Genomic DNA, 20,650 nt, shown 5'->3' on the forward strand with positions numbered 1-20,650 from the left:
TGGTGTTCAATCCGATTTGCAATTCCTTAGCAAATGAAACAGTTAATGTCTGCATTCAGCAAGACTTAGACAACATTAACACACTGAGGTAGAATGTGTGGGTGAAGGAATCCACTTGTGGTAATTTTTAAATGAGTGGCAAATAACATTTATGCTACAGCAATGCCAAGCAGTGACCATCTCCAACTAGAGAGTCTCACCATCTACCACTGACATTCAATGACATTAACATCACAAGTCCCCCACAATTAACATCCTGGGGGTCACCATTAACCAGAAACCCAAATGGACCAGCTACATAAATACTGTAGCTAAAAGAGTTTTGAGGTTGGGAATGTTGTGATAAGTGATTCACGTCCTGGCAACCCAAAGTATTTCCACCATCTACAAGGTACGTAGTTCACCACCACCTTCAAGGGCAATATATGCTGTTCTTGCGAGTAATATTCAGATTCCCAAAAGAACATCCTTTGGTAATTGGTAGATTTTTGTTATATGTAAGTTACCTTAAATAAGCTGCCATTGTCCACACATAATGGTGAATATTGCTAAGCTTTTGGGTCACAGGAGCCCTTGGGCCATTGACCCTCTCCTCACCCATCTGCCAGGGAGTCACTTCATCAACAGCGAGGGCCATTCCTTAGTTGATGCAACCTCCTCACTGAAGCCAAATATACAACCTATAAAGCTGAGCTGGGTGAGAGCAGTTAACTCAGCTTCACGTCAGTAAAGGTAAAATCCTGTTAAAGCCCATCAGGTTTATTAAAGTCCTTCAGGGAGGGATATTTGCCTCCTTTCCCTGGTCTGGCTCCTCTGTGACACCAGACCTCTGGAATGACTTTGTAAGTCACACAGTTCAAGAAACTATTATGGACAAACAATAAGTGCTTGGCTTGTGCTGGTGAAAAATACAATGATAGGTTGTGACACATGTCAGAATTACTGATTTGCTCTTCCTATGGAAAGCTACACGTCAACTTAGATAATAAGTTCCAAGTAACATCACCCTCTCAACACACCACAAGAGGCAGTTGCTTGTGGAAGTAATGTCATTTACATCAGTGGTTTAAAAGGTCAAATGCCCATACACCATAACACTGAATTGTTCTCATTTAACTTTTGTATGGAAAATGTTGATATTATAAGAGTAGCAGGAAATGTTGTCTATTCAACCCTGTGCTGCTTCTGGTGTACAAATAATTTCCGGTTATGTCCCGACCCAAGTTCTAGAGGGTAAAGTTCCATCTTTCACTTACGTGATCCAATGACACTTAGGCCAGTGGAGGAGGAAGAGGCCATTACCTCCCAGATTCAGATTAGTTTATTGTCATATACACCAGGGTGCATTGGAATTCCTTGCTCACGTGGAGCTCACAGAGTAAACTGTATACACGTTAATGAATACAGCAATAAAAACAGCGACAAGAGCAAAACAACAGAATGGTGCATCTGAAGTAGTGCAAAAAGAAATGCTAAAGTGACAACAGAATTACCGATAGAGGAAGAATTAAGGGTCTGAGAACATGGCAGCACCAGCAGGAAGGGGACATAAAAGAGGTGATGGGTTCAGAAGTTTGATAGCAGTGGGGAAGAAGCTGTCCTTGAGTCTGGTTGTTTGGGTTTTCAAACTCCTGTATTTTCTCCCAGAAGTAGTAGAGAGAAAAGGGAATGGCCAGGATGCCAGGCATCCTTGACGATGCTATTAGCCTTCCTGAAGCAACGCAACACGAAGATGGACTGGATGAAAGGAGGTGACAAGGCTACGAAGGGCTGGGCTGTGTTTACCACTCTTTGCAGGTTCTGTTGGTCCAGAGCAGAGTAGTTGCCACACCAGGCAACCCATCAGTATACTTTCTAGAGCGCATCTGTAAAAGTTCGAGAGAATCCTTGTGGACAAGCCGAACCTTCTCAGAAGCCTAACAAAGTACTTAAGCTGATGCACTTCCTTGATCACCATGTCAGTGTGGAAGGACCAGGTGAGTTTGCTGGTGATACGGATGCCAAGCTGTTGAGCACCCTTATAGGAGCTCTGTTGATGAGGACAGGATTGCGTTCCCCCCCCAACCCCCTTCTTCCTTTGATCAACAACCAGCTCTTTCACCTCGCTGATGTTAGGGGCTAGATTGTTGTTCTGGACACCATGACACATGGTTGGTGATCCCTTTCATTGTTGTTGATCTGGTCTATAATAGTGCTATCATCAGTGAACTTAAAGATTGAGTTGGCACTACATCTGGCCACACAGTCACGGGTATACAGGGAGTAGAGCATAGGATTGAGCACACAACCCTGGGCAGCATCAGTATTGAGGATCAGGGTGGACAAAATGTTATGACCAATTCTAAATGACTGAGGTCTGCTGGTCTAGAAGCCAGTTGCAGATGGGGGCCCCCAAGGACCAAGAGCTGAGAGAGCTTGTTCCATCAATCAAGGAAATCATAGATGATCTCAATTCCACATGACTGCCTTTGCCTTCTATCCCTTAATCTCTGATGGTTAACAAAAACCTATCTCCAGGCTAACATGCACTGTTGATCTAACAACAATTGACAGTCGTGGAGAGTTCCAAACTTTTTACACACCCTGGGCTCGTAGATCTCATATTTTCTAACCTCAATCCTGAAAGGCCCAATTCTAATTTTTAGGTAATGACCTAGAAATTCTTTTGTGCAGTGTAATGTTCTTGTGTCCTAGGGAAAGAAATTTAATAGAAGGGGAGATGGCACAGAATAGGAGACAAGGCCTCGGGCAGATCAGCCATGATCACTTTGAATGCTGGGGCAGGCTGGTGGGATAGGCTTGAGGGGCCAAATGCCCTACTCCTGCTATTTTCTTATGTTCTTACGTAACCAAGGACCCATACCCATAGTTTTTGTAAAATGTCAAATTTTGGGTCCTCTAAGGCATGATACATCTACACCACACGTGCAATGCACACTCTAACATCAAAACTCATAGTAAATTATTTTAAGATGGAAAATCAGATTTTATTATTTCTATACATCAGTTGCTCTGCTAAATATGGACATATAAGACGGATATGTGGGGGGAAACGGTTAGATAGTCTTAGGCAAGGTTTAAAGGTCGGCACAACATTGTGGGCCGAAGGGCCTGTATTGTGCTGTACTTTCTATGATTCTATGAAACTGAATTCTTTGTACCATCCAGTTATCGAAATATCTGTGAATTGAATCAAGACAGAAATCTATCGCATTTACATCAGCCCTGCAGTACTGAAGCTCCATATCTGAGCAGTACCCCTGTGGGATGCTGGCCCTCAATGAGTTATCTGGGCCATTGCCCACAATGAGTCATCTATATGAATGAAAACCAACAGGCTTGAATCTCCTGACTGGAGCAACTAGCAGTTGAGCACCAGTTTGGCTCTGGGTTTCTGTGGCTTCCTTGTCACAAAGAGTTGGGTTCCTTTGAAAGTTAAAGCAAACATCTTTGCATGCTTTCTCTAAAAAAAAATATAACTTACAGGGACAGAAGGAATGTAGAAAAATGTCACAAGGTGCCTCACACAACTCTTGTGAGGCAGAATTTCAGGATGAGACACCTCCAGCACCTACTACACTCCCAAATACCAGCACTTCTTGAATTCTAACCTATTGATCTTTGCAGAGTTTAATTGCTTCATGCCTTCAACTACCAACACTCTTAGTTCTGGAATAAGATTGCAGTTCCACAACACCTTCCAACCACTGACATACTTTTCAATGCAAAAAACATGGCAGTCAGTTTGCCCACAGCTGGCCGGAAATTGGTTTTCACCCTTGTTGTGCTGATACTGTGTATGACATTATTGTGAAATATTATGTATAAAAGGGTTGAACTGTGTTATGGTGGTTTACACCAGAAACCTATGGTAAAATGGTACCCATGTCATTCCTTCTGGAAACACGCCCAGTTTTATGCAGAGCTTCTGGTGCTTTGCTGTGTATTTTACAGAAGGGCATCAACCCTTAAAGGCGTTTTCTCTGTGACAGCCACTGAGCCACAGCGCACAATTATTGCTGCCATTGATAAGAGAGAGACAGTTTACAGGGAAAGGAAAAAGAGCTCCACATTTCACCCAGTGTGACAGAGGGCTTGGTTCAAATCTCAAGCAGGGGAGAGGATCCTTGTGCCAGGAAGGAGAAGATCCACTGGGGTTGCCTGTTGAAGATCCTGGGGAGGAGGTCCCCACACCATGGAGAAATGCAACTAAATACATCATGACTTTACTAAATATCCCAAGTTGACTTTAAAAGCAATACAAATACTGCTTGCTCAAGTGCTCACTTATTCAGATGCATATACACAATCATACACTTACTCCACGAACAAGCCCCACACATTCCCGGCTTTCCTACACCTCATTATTGATATTCTACCTCTTCGACAACCACATCTAATCAAGCCTCCAAAGTGACAATGATGAAAGGGTTATGCAATGCCCTTCGTCTCTTCCATTTAGATGGAGTCTCCCAGGAATGGAAGGAAGGGAATCCCTCCACCACTTTGTTGTTGCAGTAAGCAGCAACATACTGTGAAGTGTGGCTGCTTGGAAAGATCCTGAATCCAGGAAGTTTAGTGTCGAAGTGACTTTGACCTCAGTGGAGACAGCAGACCAGGCATGAGAGCATGGCTGAGTCTTCCTGCAGGATGTCACATACCTTGGTGATGACAGCTTTACTCACCCTGAGCTTACATTATCATCAGAGAGGTAAAGATGGTGTCTTTGAAGACTTTGGGAGAAGGCTCTTTGCTGAAGGACATGTCTTGCCCTTACCTCTTGCCCTGAGGTTCCCCACCCACCAAGTCATTGCCATACTAATGCCTCCAAAAATAGAGTGCAGCCCCCACCGTGGCACCCATAGAATGGGTACGTCAGCAGCTAGATAATGGAGAGAAAACTCCCCATTAGTGGTAACATTTAGCAAAAAGCTCCAATTTATATAAGTATTGGTGGAAATGGGCATTGGGTATGTGGTGACATCATAACGTGCACGTCAGATGGTGGAAATTGTCTTACACAGGTACCGGAATATTGCATGAATATCTCCTCGTAGCTACCATTGGGCAGGAGATACAGAAGTCTGAAGTCCCACACCACCAGGTTCAAGAACAGCTACTTCCCTTCAACCATTCAGTTCTTGAACCAACCTGCACAACGCTAATCACTACCTCAGTTTAGCAACCCTACGACCACTTTGCACTTCAATAGACTTTTTTTTGTTCTAATTGTGTTCTTTCTTGTATAATTCATGTTTAATTATGTTTAATTTTGTTTTTCTTGTGAACGTTGTGTCTCTAATGCTATGTGCCTGTGATGCTGCTGCAAGTAAGTTTTTCATTGCACCTGTGCACATGACAAATGAACTCGACTTTGATTGCACAAAGTGCTTGGTCCAGTTCGCCATTGGGTTCTACTTCACCCAGGAATGATTACTAGGCAATCTTATAACGTGTTAACTGGATCTGTGCATATTTTAGGAATTTAAAAAAACAGTGCTAATTGATTCTACTTCTCGGCAAGCAAACTCCCACAAATGTAATAATGACCACATTATTTGTGTTAGGATGTTGGTCAAGGATATATATTGGGCCAGGACATCAGGGAGGATGCCTTTATTCTACAATATATTTCTACTGGAATGCATAAAAATTATTGCCTAGACAGTAGTGATAAATGTGCTGTATTGGACTGTCAGTACACTGTACAATGTCTTTAATGGAATGAACTCAAGGCAAAGCATTAAAGCTACCTATAGAGCATTTTTTAGTGCCATTGACCAGGGATAGACTTTTTTTGGTGTGGGATTTTTTAAGTTGAGCTTGTAAAATGAAACCCAATTCTATGAACAAGTTTGAAATTGCTCTGTGGTACTGTATGTAGCAAGATTCTACTGCTGACTGAGCCATGAAAACGTGGATAACGGAGTAAAAAAAGTCATTGTTATCTGGAGGAATTCACTTGCTCCTGCCAGGCCTATCAAGGATGAATTTACAGCAAATGGAATTTCCATTCCGTGCCCAATCAGCAGAACAGTACAGGCGGTAAGCTCAGGACTGACAAAAGGTCAGACCATGGAACTATGAAGGAAAGGTCTATTTACTTGGCACCTTTCACATTTTTCCAAACCACTTTACAATTACTGCGGTATTTGGAAATGCAACAGCCAACTTTTTCACAGCAAGCTCCCAGTGACAAAATGAACAGCTAAGCTTTCCGGATCTCTTCAACATAGCAACATGGAATCTTTTACGTCTACTTTGGAAGGCAGACAGGGCCTCAGTTTAATGTCTCACCTGAAAAATGGCACTTCAGCTGGATGCTTGTACTGAAGTCTCTGGAGTAGGCCTTTAGTTATGTGAAAAGACTGAAAAAGTTGTTCTGGAGACACAAGAGACACAGATGTCCTGATGGAGGGTTTCAACCCAAAACGTCGACAATCCCCGTCCCCACCCACAGATGCTGCTTGACCTACCAAGTTCCTCCAAGCAGACTGTTTGTTGCTAGGAGTTGTTCTCCTTGGAACAGAGGAAGTTCAGAGGGGATTTGATAAAGGCTTTAAAGTCATGACAGGTATGGACAGAGTAAACAGAGAGGAACTTCTCGTAGTGACAGAAGGGCCAAGAAATAGGGTATGTAGATTGAAGGTGGTTGGTAAAAGAACCAAAAAAAATGACAAGATAAACCTTTTATAAAGCAGCAAGTAGCAAAGACTGCCAGGGAGAGAAGTGGAAACTGATTCAGTTGTTGCAGTTTATTTCTGTTTATTTGGGGGGAACAAAATGGTTCTTCAGGAGAGCGAGATACTTCCCCAAGCATCTTTAAGAATGAAAAATACTACTTCCTCAGTCGTGAAGCCATATGTGATGTCTGGAAAGAGATGTGGATGTAAAGCATTCATTCATTTCTACGTGTAACTGACTGCCAGTAAATCAGTGACTAGACTGCTGTACCTCATCATTCAGAGGGACTCTCTCTGGCCACAGAGGGTACACTTTTAAAATGATTGCTCCTATCAAGAGGAACAGAAGACCACTCCACAGTATCCCTGTTCTCTCTGTATGGAGCAGAAGTGTTCAGTCTCTAATGTCAGAATGGAACAAGAGCAAGTGATACATTTCAGGAGGTACACACCCAGGAAATCCTTCGCATTCAATTAGTGAAGCACAGACTTGTGGATACAATACAATGCTTCCCTTTACTGCTGGAAGTCAGTCACAGGAATTGCTCAAAACAAAACCTCTTTCAATGCAATTACTTTACAGCAAAACTGTTCCAGTGAGAGATTCTCCAAGTGCCATCCTTTCATCCAAGCGCAAACCTTCATTGTCCTAAACTCTTTATCTTCTTTATGTCACTCTGAGTAAAAACTGTGTCTGCCTTCTGCACCCCTCCCCCTCCTCTCCCCAGAACCCTGCTCCAAGAGATAAACAATGCAAATGACACTCTGAAAGGTCAGCATTTCCCCTCGACTCCACACCCCATCAGCACCCCCACACCACACAGCTGGTTTCAACGTACAATGGGCCACCAGGGAGGCTTAAGAACAAGATGGATTTGTGTGCAACTTTTCAGATGCAAATCCCTGCTTTGAAGCTGCTCTCTCATGTTTACCTTATTCGGCAGAAACGGGCAGGAAAGCTGGGACACTCTCCTGACGAGCTAACACACACCCTTCATGGGAGATTAAAATATGGATGATCTTATTGGCAGCACTTAAAATACTCAATAATTTCGCAGTGTGGATAGTAAGAAGCTACTTCTTAATTTCAAATATACTTTTATTTATTAAAAAACATAACATATATAAATACAGAACATTCAAGTCAACATTTTTATAACAGTGCAGGAGATTGAGAGGTGACCTTATACAGGTTTATAAAATCATGAGGGCCATAAATAGGGTGAATGCACTCAGCCTTTTTGCCCAGGGTTGAGGAATCAAGAATTATAGGTTTAAGGTGAGAGGGGAGAGATTTAATAGGAACCCGAGGGGCAATCTTTTCCTTGCATAGAGGGTGGTATGTATATGGAATGAGCTGGCAGAGGAAGTGGTTAAGGCAGGTACAATAACAACTTTTAAAAGACACTTGGACAGGTAGATGGACAGGAAAGGTTTAGAGAGATACAGGTCAAACATGGGCAAATGGGACTAGTTTAGATGGGTATCTTTGTCGGCATGGACGAGTTGGGCACAAGGACTCTAACAAGTAATGTCATTCCGTTACTTAAGATTAACAGAGTTACCATTCATTCACAAACTTAAACTAAGTAATTCATGGGGTTTTAATACAGATTATTAACTAACTTGTTTGCAAAGGCAAGAGGGCTATGAACTGTGGCTTTTCCCCATGGAACCCCTACTGCTTTTTCTAAAAATACAAATCGGTTTACCTATTTACGATGTTAACAACAATTTTAGATTAAAATGTGATCCTTGCTGTCCAAGATGCACTCTAGCCCCTGCAGTGTGCACTGGTCCTAGAAGGCCTCCAGAGAGTCAGCAGACACCATGTGCTCCCTCTCCTGGGACACCTGACCATGAGCACATCTTCAGAAGGGGGTCAGGCAGTCAGCTCGGATGGACCCCTTGACATCCTCTGCCTGAACCTGTGAATGGAAAGTCTAGGCAGACCCAGGAACAGACCCACAAACTAACCCACCCCCTTCCACATAGATAGTGGGACTGAAGTGCAACCAGAACTTCAAATACCCAAACTGCAGCCTATCTGGTGGGGAACCCCAGAAAAGAAGGGCATCACTTTATCATCAAAGCTGGGACCCAGAGGGGTGGTGACGCCTCCTCCTCACACAAACGAGGAGTGGAAATTTGGAAGTCTCACCATCAAACAAGTTTGGAAGTTGACAGCAACTGTGAAAGCCGAGGCTGGCAAGTTTACTTTATGAATGAGTATTAAGGGTTACAAAGGAAGCGAGGAGAGGCAGAGGTAAGATACAGGTCAGTCGTAATCTAATTTAATAGTGGAGTAGGCTCTAGGGGCTCAATGGCCTACCCAGGTTTCTCTATTGACACCAAAGTTTTGCCACTAAGATTTGGGTGTGGATAAAGTTACAGAATGGCTTCCACAAAGGAGGAAAGGCCAAGGGTTTACTGCATAGTTTCTGCTCAGTTAACTGATTACAGGCAGTCCCCAGGTTATGACGGGGTTCCGTTCCTGAGAACTGTTTGTTCGGAGGTCAGAAATGGACAAAAACCACGTGTGGGTGAGGATCGAAGAAACAAGCGTGGCAGGAGAGCGAGCAGGCGTGGGAAGGGCTGCTGCCAGCCAGCCTAAATGACTCGGTGAGTGAGCAATTCTGCTCAGTGCTCCCAGCTCTACCCAACCTGATTGTTGCAACTTGGGGGGTGGGGGGCGTCTGTGTGGGGGTGTTGGGAGAGAAGACGCATGTAAATGTCCCGTTCCCATCTGGCACGTGACGTCTGCAGCCCCACAGCATCCAGCAAATCCATCCCCATCCATCCCTCCAGTCTCCCAACCGCTCGTTTGTATGTACAGGCCATCTATAAGGCGGGCGCTTGTAACCCAAGGAGGACCTTTATGTCCAGGGCAGTGGGCTGGAGTGCTACAAATCGGTCTCAGTCTTGCGTTTCAGGCGAGATGAATGAGGCAGGTTTCCCAGTCCCTTGGGGGAAGAAATTCATCTTAGATCACCAGGCTTGAAGATTGGCTGCCAATTCTCCCTACTTTCATGTATTTGGTTCCATGTAACTGGATACGAGGGATAAGACTGATACCCTAAAAATTACTTCCCAATGCTGCAGGAGTTCCCACAGTTTCCTCAACAGCACCTCCCAAACCAGGGAGCAGAAATACGTATATGGGAACATCAGTACCTCCAAGTTGCTGTCCTAACACATTGCCTCCTTTGAGTCAAAACTCTGGAATTCCCCATTCATACCTTTGGAGAACCACCATCTCTACAAATGGATACGAGTACTGCAGATTCTCCCTTGCCTAATACTATTCTTATAAATGGAGCAGATCTGAGTGATAACTGCTGAGCAAGACTCTGCCCAATACATCACCGGCACATCCCTCCCCACCATCAGTAGCATCTACAGAAGGCGCTGCCTCAAGAAGGCAACATCCAAAGATCCCCACCATCCAGGCCATGCCATCTTCTTGCAACTACCATCAGGCAGGAGGTACAGAAGCCTGAAGTCCCACACCACCAGGTTCGAGAACAGCTATTTCCTTTCAACCATTTGGTTCTTGAACCAAGCAGCACAACCCTAATCACTGCAGTTTAGCAACACTTTGATCACTTTGCATTACAATGGATTTTTTTTGTTCTAATTGTGTTCTTTCTTGTAAAAATTGTGCATAATTTATGTTTAATTTATGCTTTTCTTGTGAATGCTGCCTATATGATGCTATGTGCCTGTGATACTGCTGCAAGTCTCTCATTGCAACTGTGCTCACATGTACTTGTGCCTACGACAATAAACTCGACTTTGAAATTCTCTGTGTGAGTGCTTAAGTAGACAGCTGAACCCTCAGCTCAAGGGCCAGACCCTTGTTTCATGCCAGATCCTCTCTGTTAGGAATAGTAATTAAACCCTAGACTATCGAAGGGCAAAAGTTAAGAGAGATCAGCCACGTGAAAACTTACAGCCATAAATTACAATGATTTGTTTTATGAGGATTTTTGATTGCTGCATTGTATGGTAGTTTAAATCATTGAGAGGGGAAGACGACATCACCCTCACACCTTGTTAGACAACTACCATTCAGCAGGAGCTGCAGCTGCTGGGAAGTGATTCTGGATCGTGGATAGAGACAGAAATTTAAAACAAAATCCATTGATATCATCCTCCCCTGAAAGTGTGAATATGCTAAGTTACAGGAACAGATCCTATCGATAAGGACTGTATTACTGGAGTTTGGGAGACAGAGCTACTCTGTCTCCAAATCTGTAAAACTACTCAAAAGGTTGGTGGGGAAAATTCAGGAGGTAATGATCTTAAAAGTAGATGTAGGTCCTTTCAGACAGCATCAACAGACACACAAGTCAGAAAAAGTGCTAAACTCCTCCCACAAGGATCAGAATCCCAGAGATGAACTGAATCCTTCAGCACTGGGAATTATAGATCTACATTGGTAAAGGTATCAAAGCTGGCTGTGAGAGTGGCCTTCCCATCAGATCCCACAGGGCACAGTGCCCTCAAGAAAAGGGATGAGGCTGAGATGATCGCCCACCTCTTTATGGACTGTGCATTTGCAAAGAAGGTCTGGAAAAGGATGCAAGAGTCCTTGGTGAGGTTCATCCTGAGCAGCTGTGTAATGGAAGATACTCTGATCTTGGGGCCATTCCCAGGGATGTATACCAAGACAAACGTCAAGTACTGCTGGAAGATACATCAACTTGGTGAAAAGATGCAATTTGGTCTCCCCAAAACTTGTTGGCTTTCCAGTGTAGTGAGATGTCTGTAAGGGAATGGTGCTGACTGGAACATTCCAGGTTGCAGGAGTGCTGTAGGATGCACTAAAGCTCGGTGCAACCAACACAAAGATTTTGTGGGGAAGGACTGCAGTCTATGCTCCTGCTGCCATTAGACATTATGAGACATTAAGTCCCATGTAAAAGCTTCACCAACACTTGACGTGTGTGATGTCCAGGAAGGCCACATGAATAGCAACAATGCATTGTGCATAGAATATGCTAACACTATAAATACATCGACCTGATAACACGATGAATAGTAGATGGAATGATACTATGAACAAAGAAAGGTGTGCACTGTTTTTGTATTTTTTATATTCTTTTTATGAATAAGGTTTATTTTTGATATCAAGAGACATGCAAGTAAATGGGATTGAGATTTTGATGAATCACAATCTAAAGAGATGGCAGAAGAATTTCTCCTGCAGCAAACTGTAAGCTTCATACACAAGATCTAATGGCTAATCTTGGGAATATAAAAGAGTTTGGAAATTAATCTGGACTAAAAGGGATGGGAAATGCAGCTGAGCTGGGAAGTAGAATGCAGGAGGGATGGAGTGAGAGCTGAGTTCATACAGGGGAAGGTGACAGATGGATCGAGATAGAGATGGCTGTAAACAATGAATTGGGGATGAAGACAGCTACACTCCTCTCCTAACCATAAAATAAACAAGCACAAACTACCATAGGCTCTCTTCAGCTGGGCTTGTGAAGCAAAAACCATACAGTGTGTGTGCAGTTAAAAGGATAACATAGGGTGGGTGGGATAGTTCTCTGCAACTTCCTGGCTAATATTAATTCCACAATCAACGCATCTAAAAATGGATAATATGATCAAGATCTTATTGCTGTTTGTAGCGTTCTACGTGTGCATATTTGTTGTTGCAGCTCCTATGTTACAACATTGACTAGATGTCAAAATGTTGTACATTAGGAAAGCACGTTTTGAATTCTTTGGGCTGTGAAAGGTCATAGAGAGAGATACACCTCAGAAACCAGTCCCACAGCCCATGTCGACCAGCCATTACACTAATCCCAATTTTTCTCCCCACATTCACACCAATTCTCCCCCCAGATTCAACCACTCACCCACACATTAGGGGCAACTTACAGTGGCCACTTAACCTACCAACCCACATGTCTTTGGGATGTGGGAGGGAAGTCACAGGGAGAACATGCAGACTCCACACAGACTCCATCACCCGAGGTCTGGATTGAACCTGGGTCTTTGACGCTGTGGGGCAGTGGCTCTATTAGCTGTGCCTCTGTGCTGCCACACAAAAGAAGTCTGTCTGCTTCTCTTTCATACTATGTGTACAGATTCTCTCCTCTCATCCCCCTCATCCCCTCTGTGAGGCAATTGAAAACAAGAGCCCTAATAGCTTCATTCCCCTCCCCTCCCTAAGCAGGGTCTAACATTACAAAATTTCCCAGCTTTGGCTGTCTGTAGGTCTTTTTTTAATTCAATGCTAAGGTGGCCTGAGTCACTCAGTGCCCATAAATATCATCAGTCTTTGACTCACATCCTTGATCAGATTCCATCTGCTCATTCACTGTTTGTGAGTATCCAGTCCTCCCACACTCTGGACTGCCACACATAACACGCTTTCCAAACCTCCCCATTAAAAACAACAAAATCACAAGTGTGAGTCAAGACAGTTACGGGAAAGGACCAGAGACTCCCTCAGATGTTAAATCGAAAGCAAATTCACCCTTAAGATATGGATGCCTGTGGGATTGTGACTCTAGTTTTAGGAGTTCGCACATCTCCTAGGAGCTTTCCTTTAATTACTTATTGCGAGAGCTGTTTACAGCTAAATGCCTTTAAGCAAACAGAGAAATCAAGCTCAGAGGGCAAGACATCACATTAAGGCCCTGCATGCCCTCCAGGAGAACGTAGAAGACTCTGCCATAATATTTTAAACAAAAACAGGGGAGTTTTCCCATATTCAGGCCAATATTTATCCCTCAACCAACATCACCAATAAACAGATGATGTGCTCATGATCATACTTTAATTGCGGGAACTTACTGTGCACAATTTGGCTGCCATGTTTCTAACATTCCAACAGGGGCTGTACTTCAGAAATACTTCGTTAGGTGCAGGCACTTTGGGATGTCCCATGGTTTGGAAAGTGCTGCACTAAGTCTTTTCCTTCTTTACTTTCTTCCTTCTACACGGGTATCTTGCTTAGTGCTCAGAATGTGTTCCTATGGAGGGAATCTATGGAGGGAAATAAACAGTTGACATTTCAGGCTGAGACCCTTCATCAGGACTGGAAAGGAAGAGGGCAGAAGTCAGAATAAGGTTGGGGGAGGGGGAGGAGCACACGCAGGCAGGGGATAGGTGAGTTCAGATGGTGGGGGGGGTGTAGGTGGGTGGGAGAGGGGAAGATGTAATAAGCTGATAGGTAGAAGAGGCAAAGGGCTGAAGGAGGAGGAATCCAGTAGGAGAGGGCAGTGGACCATGGAATGAAGGATGGAGGAGGGGAGGAGAGGAGATGGGCAGGTCATCAAGGATGGGGGAAGGGAGCCACAGGAATAAGGGAAGACAGAGGAGTTGGGGGGGGGGGGGGTGGGTGGGGAAAGAAAAAGAAGGGGTGGGGTTACCAGAAGGCAGAGAAATCGATGGTGAGGCCATCAGGTTGGAGACTCCCAAGGCAGAATATGAGGTATTATTCCACCAACCTGCATCTGGCCTCAACGTGACAGTAGAGGATGCTGTGGATAGACATGTCAGTGTGGGAGTGGGATATGGAATTGATGTGGGTGGCCACCAGGAGGTCCTGGCTGCTGCAGCGGACAGAGCAAAGGTGCTCGACGAAGTGCTCATCCAATCTGTGTCAGGTCTCACCGATGTACAGGAGGCTGCGCCGGGAGCACCGGACGCAATAAATGACACCCTTGGACACAGGTGAAGCGCTGCCTCACCTGGAAGGATTGTCTGGGGCCCTGAATGGTGGTGTAGGGACAGGTGTAGACTTAGTGCAGTTGCAGGTATAAGTGCGGTGGGGGGTAATCAGTTGGGAGGGACGAGTGGACAAGGAAGTCGCAGAGAGAGTGATCCCTGCTGAAAGCAGAGGGGGTGAGGGGAAGATGTGCTTGGTGGTGGGATAAGTTGTAGAGAACGATGTGTTGGATGCGGAGGCTCGTGGGGTGGTAGATGAGGACAAGGGGAATCCTATCTCTGTTATGTCAGGGGGAGGGAGGGGGAAGGAGTAAGGGCAGCATTGATAGAAGGAAATGGAGGACATCTCTGATGTCCCAGAGCGGAGAGTCTTGGCTACGTACCTGAGAGTGTTCGGACTGGAGGATAATGAGCAGCACAATGGCACAGCTGGTGCTTCAGAGCTCCAGTGACCCAGGTTCGATCCCGACCTCTGGTGCTGCCAGCGTGGAGTTTGCACATTCTCCCCCTTTAACTGCATGGGCTTCCTCTGGAGGCACCTCACCCTCTTCATGTTACTACCATCGGGTACAGGAGCCTGAAGACCCACACTCAACGTTACAACTTCTTTCCCTCCGCCATCAGATTTCTGAATGGTCCATGAACACTACCTTGATATTCCTCTTTTGCACTATTTATTTATTTTTGTAACATAGCAATTTTTATGCTGCAGAACAACAAATTTCATGACATTTTTCAGTGATAATAAAACCTAATTCTGATTCTGTTTCCTCCCACATTCTAAAGATGTGCAGGTTGGTAGGTTAATTAGCCACTATAAGTTTCCCCTAGTGCGTGGGTGACAAGGATAATCTGGGGAAAGTTGAGTGGAGTGTGGAGAGAGTAAACTGGAATTACTGTAGGTTTGGTGTAAATGGGTGCATGATGGGGGCAGTGCCTTGGGACTGAGGAGCCTGTCACTATGGTGTATGACACTATGACTCAAGCCAAGAGTGTTATAACGAATCAGTGGTCTATGGGGTAGCTCTACTTTGTCTCCTCTTCATCCAGTTCAGAATCAGATTTATTATCACTGACTTGTATGTTGTGAAATCTGTTGTTTTGCAGCAGCAGTACATACAAAGACATAAAATTGCTATAAATTACAAAATAAATAAATAGTGCAAAAGAAAGGAATTATGAGGTAATGTTGATGGGTTCATGAACCGTTCAGAAGTCTGATGGCAGAGGTAAGAAGCTGTTTCTAAGTCATTGAGTGCAGGTCTTCAGGCTTCTGTACCTTCTCCCCAATGGTAGTAATGAGAAGAGGGCATGTCCCAGATGGTGAGAGACTTTAGTGGTGGATGCCACCTTCGAGGCGCCATCTCTTGAAGGCGGCATCCTCAATGGTGGGGAGGGTTGTGCCCGTGATGGAGCTGGCTGAGTCTACAGCCCTCTGCAGGTTCTTTCAGTCCTGTGCATTGGAGACTCCAAACCAGACGGTGATGCAACCAGTCAGAATGCTCTCCACTGTACATCCAGTTCAAAGTAGCTTCCAAGAGGGAGGTGATGAGAGTCTGTTGATACCTGGAGCAAGAGCTGCCAGTCCCAGCAGCAGCCAGCGATAAATAGGCAGGCAACAGTTTGAAACCCTTCCCAACACCCCTGAGAAAATGCTGTGACAATGCCACCAAGTCCATCTGGGAATAAATATCCCTTTTGCTTGACAGTATTATTGCTCTTTGCCGTTGAAAGAGATTCCTTTAAGGGAGCAGCTGGAGTAAAAGCAGCACAGGAGCTCAGTACTGATAGGGTAGGACATATGGCCATGGTTTCCTCCACTTTCTCTTCTTGTCAATTAAAGTTGCAAGTAATTTCTAAATTAAAAGTCATCTGAGTGTTTGTCAAAAGGACAAATTTTCATTGGCTGATGAGGATACAGGTGATTCATAGCATGTTTGTAGAGTGCATCAATATCTTGCTAAGCAAATGGTCAAAAGAAATCAAAAGGCATTTCTCCACTAATTTTGCATAAATAATTTCCAGATTTCCAGCAAAAGGGTTTTAATTGACTTTACACTCATTCAAAGGTTGACAACTCTGGTTTAATTTTCCAATCTTCACTTACAGTAATATCCAGGGTCTGCCTTATCTGTGCCATATCCTTCAGTCCCAAAGTATATGAAAAGATCACAAGTAGACTATCTACTCCATTCAGAAGAAACGTAAGGCAAGGTTGCCCATTAACCGCCACAACACTAACTACACATCACGGGCTGGAAAGCATCTTGCAACATCCTGAAGTCACGAGAGGTGACACTGCAGTGCAAGTCTTTGATTCATTTACCCAGCTATTCCCCCAGCAACAAAAAAACTCTTGACTTCCTTAAACGTAATACCACAAAAATTGTTAAATAAGTTTTATTGATAAGACGGCAAGAAGCAAAACATTTTGGACTGATTCCATTTGACATCTCTAACATTTTGAATTGATTCTCTACACACAAGAGCCCTGCACTGGAAAATAGGTTATACAGCTTCCCGGGTCTGTTCCACCTTTCCATTAGGTCATCCCTAATCTTAGTCACATTCCTTCTACTCACCTCCGTTACATAACCGTTATTACCTCACCGAACAAAAGTCTATCCTTCTGTGCATACATTTTCAATTGATCTGGGACAGAGTTCCACATTTCCACCACCCTTTGTGGGAATTAGATCCCAACCTTCTACCTGAAAGACCAAGTTCCAATTTTAAGGCTATACTCCCCACCCCACCTACAATTGTTCTCAGTTTTCCACCTACCATTTTCTGAAGAAATAGTTTTTTCGCCACCTAACATATACACTTCTTTAATCGTCCTAAACATCTCAATTACGCTACCCCTTATCCTTCTATACTCGAGGGTGTTGCAATCTAGTTTATGAAACTTGTCCTCATAATACAATATCGGTTTAATCCTGGTGCAACTAAGATGTGGTGCCTAGAACTGAAAGCAGTACCTTAAAGAGGGATCTAACCAGCACTGTATACAACTGTTACACAACTTCCATTACCCTGCCTTCCAACCCCCTTGGAAAAAAAGACAAACATTTCATTTGTCTTTTAAATTCATTTTTATGCAAACTTACTAATTAGTAGTGATTTTGATACACATACTCACTAAACCTTTTTGTTTCTTCACATCTTGGCCTCTCACTGTTCAAAACAAAACTCTGATCTGGCTTTCTGACAAGATATTCTTGTGATTATCTCCCTATCAGGACTCCTGATTTTACCTTATCGGAAATGGTGCTGTTTGTCAGAAAATAGGTTCAAAGTATACTTAAGACAATCCAGCTGAAGGGGAAAAAATCCCTACATACAATACTATAATAAACTTCACAGGCTATTAGAGGCAAGCGGTGCACTGAAGACAATGAGGTTCCTTTTCAGTTGATTTCATTGGCATGTTGAAAGGATACATCAAACAGGATTAGTACCAGCAGGACTCTGTAGATGAAAGATTATCCTAAAGACCTTGATATATTCCTCCTCAAGCAGGAGATAAACAACTTAAAGATCTTATTTGTGTAGACGGGCATATGCAAGGAGGCCAAGTAGGTATACTGGCCCTCCAACACCCATTTAAAATAATACAAGGTGACAGATGAACAAATTGCCCCATTTTTTTTCATTTAAGGAGGGCATAAACTTGTCCCTCCAAAAGTAGGCAAACTTTAATTCCTGCCCTTGCCCGTGTCCACTCTCTCATTCCACTTCATCGCCAAGTGCCTTAGGATAGAAAGTCATTTGAACGTGCACAAGATCTACTTGCAGATGAGTGTTGCCCTTTCATTGACTTCAATCCCACCAAATTTTGGAAACAGAGCAGACTATTATAATGTGCATTTAGCACAATCAACTGATGACATATTTCTTCATGACATTATTTTTCAATCCATTTAGAGCACCTCAGCTTTTAACCCATCAGTTGATTTGACTGAGGCAGTCATTCAGTAATTAGTTACAGCTGTCAAATTTCAAGCCAGGCCTGTATTCGTGGCCAAACTTTTTTTCGCAGCACACCCCGATCTCTTCTTACATGTCCCTTCCTTCTTAAAAGCGGAGCCTACAATATTTAGGGTGATTTAGTACTTTGCAAATAGATTTAAACTACCTATTTCCCTTCTACCCCTTTTCCTTCCTTGTGATTATCTTAAATTTTTGGATCCACCTATTATCAATTGCTGATAGGGTCGCTTCCCAGGGAAGATAGCCCACTGGTTCCACCCCCCCCTTAACTCCCTAAAATTGATTCTCTCACACATGTCCATCAACTTCAGTCTCATTTCTTTAACCTGTGCTAAGTGAAAATTTACAGTAGCCAATCAACCTAGCAGCAAGTCTTTGGGATGGAGAAAGCCCATGCAGTCTTGAAGAGAATGTGTAAGCTCTGTACCCAAGGTCAGGATCCAACTTGGGTCCCTGGAGCTGTGAGGCAGCAACACTTACTACTGAGGCACAGCTCAGCCCCACAAATGGAACTAATTATATCTATGCTATTGAACCTCTGTATGATTATTACTTATGATCTCACTTTAGCCTTCTCTTGTTCAGATATCCTCCATCAACCAATCAGTTGATACCTGTCCTAAAAACACCTTTCTCTAGTTTGAAAGCTAGTTTCCCAGCTGTATCTGCAGAGTTTAAAGACGTATTCTGTATATCCTTAATCTTCCTCCTTACTTTTAAGAAGCCTCCTTTGTATTCTAATAAACCCATATTTCTTCAGCCTACTCTTATAGTTGAGCCCATCTAAAATTGGGAACAATCTCAGGAAGATTAAAAGTATATTAAATTGGCAAATTGGTTTATCATTGTCACATGTACTGAGGTACAGTGGAAAACCTTGTTTTGCATAGCATCCATACAGATCATCTCACCACATCAGTACATCAAAGTAGTACAAGGGAAAAGCATTAATAGAATGCAGAATACAGTGTTACAGTTACAGAGAAAGGGCAGTGCAGGCAGACAATAGGTGCAAGGCCATAATGTGGTAGATTGAGAGATCTGGGTCCATCTCCTCATACAAGAGGTCCATTCAATAGTCTTATAACAGAGGAATTGAAGCTGTCCTTGAGCCTGGTGGTATGTGCTTTCAGGCTTTTGTATCTTCTGCCCAATGGGATGGGGGAAGAAGAGAGAATATCTGGGATGGGAGGAGAGTAGACAGAGCTGTTGAAAATAATAAATCAATTTTGGCAGCTTTAATAAAGTAAATCTGTTTCAAGGAGGGAGAGAACACAGGTGATTGATGAAAGAATCAGAAGCAAGTTGCTTTGATCTGGGATATCTCGACTGAAAGTGGAAGGAGATTTTATGGTAACATAAAAAAGAGATTTGGGCACTTACTTGAAAGGATAAGTTTTTTTTAAAAAACTGGGCTGAGGAGAAAGAAGAGGGAGGGAGTGGAAATTATAAGAAAGCAACGACAAATCTTCTGCAGGATCTTAGCAGGTCCAGCAGCCTCTGTGGGGGGGTGGTGAGGAGGGGGGGGATTGGTAGAGAAAGGAATTGTCGATGCTTCAGGCCAAAACCCCACACTATAGGAAAGGCCTATCAAAGAGCTGACACTTGGTCTACTTCTATTGTCTGGAGATTCTAATCACCCGTGCTGGTGACTGCTATGTGTTCCACTCTGCTTCCGAAATTAGGTTCAATGAAGTCAACAGAGTGGAGTCTTAGAACTGGAGTATATGCCTAGGATGTTTTGGGCTAAGCCACATGACTCTTCCTTGTACTGTCTTCATCAACTGATTGTCCCTGTTGTTTCCCGGAAGTGAAAACCCAACGTGATTATAAAGGGCCAGTCTTTATCAATCACCTCTGACTTGCATTCTACCATATCAATCAAGGAAATTCTGTTGCCTTGCCCTAACTTGTACCAAATCCCATTCATCTGTCACCTCCTTTCCTACTTAGTTGCGCTGATTCATGAGCCAAGAACACTTCAAATTTTAAAATTTTCATCCTCACCTTCTCCTTGCCCATCCTCCAAAGTCTCTGCATTTCTCCAATCCCAGCCTCTAGCACCTACTGCACCACACAATATGCCTTACACACTGACACTTCTTCATTAAAGTACCTCTCCTCCTCTATCTTCTACATAACTTCCCCCTTTGAGCAAGAGCAGCCCTGATACTTCATGCAGCTCAGTATAACTTTATACTAGATTTTCCTCCTGCAAAATTTCTTTGGAAGTTTTAGTACATTAAAGGCACTAAATGAATGAAAGTTTATTGCTCTTCTTT

The 20,650-nt window shown here is 43.5% G+C and overlaps 1 protein-coding gene across 7 annotated transcripts in view; it reads right to left on the bottom strand.

Annotated features, from left to right (window-relative positions):
* The window catches only part of podxl (podocalyxin-like), a 110,026-nt gene that overhangs the window by 66,957 nt on the left and 22,419 nt on the right, over positions 1 to 20,650 (bottom strand). For 2 of the 7 annotated variants that reach the window (XM_052034098.1, XM_052034095.1), the window contains exons 1-2: positions 14,759 to 14,889; positions 13,500 to 13,691 (exon numbers count right to left, since the gene is read on the bottom strand). The exons of 4 other annotated variants lie outside the window; for them this stretch is intronic. The gene's annotated coding sequence lies outside the window, so the exon portion shown is untranslated. Of the gene's footprint in view, positions 1 to 13,499; positions 13,692 to 14,758; positions 14,890 to 20,650 lie in introns of those variants that run through there. One more of the 7 variants, XM_052034096.1, reaches the window with a different exon arrangement.

This window comes from Pristis pectinata, chromosome 19, assembly GCF_009764475.1.
Source record: "Pristis pectinata isolate sPriPec2 chromosome 19, sPriPec2.1.pri, whole genome shotgun sequence".
In the NCBI taxonomy this organism is placed as follows: Eukaryota; Metazoa; Chordata; class Chondrichthyes; order Rhinopristiformes; family Pristidae; genus Pristis; species Pristis pectinata.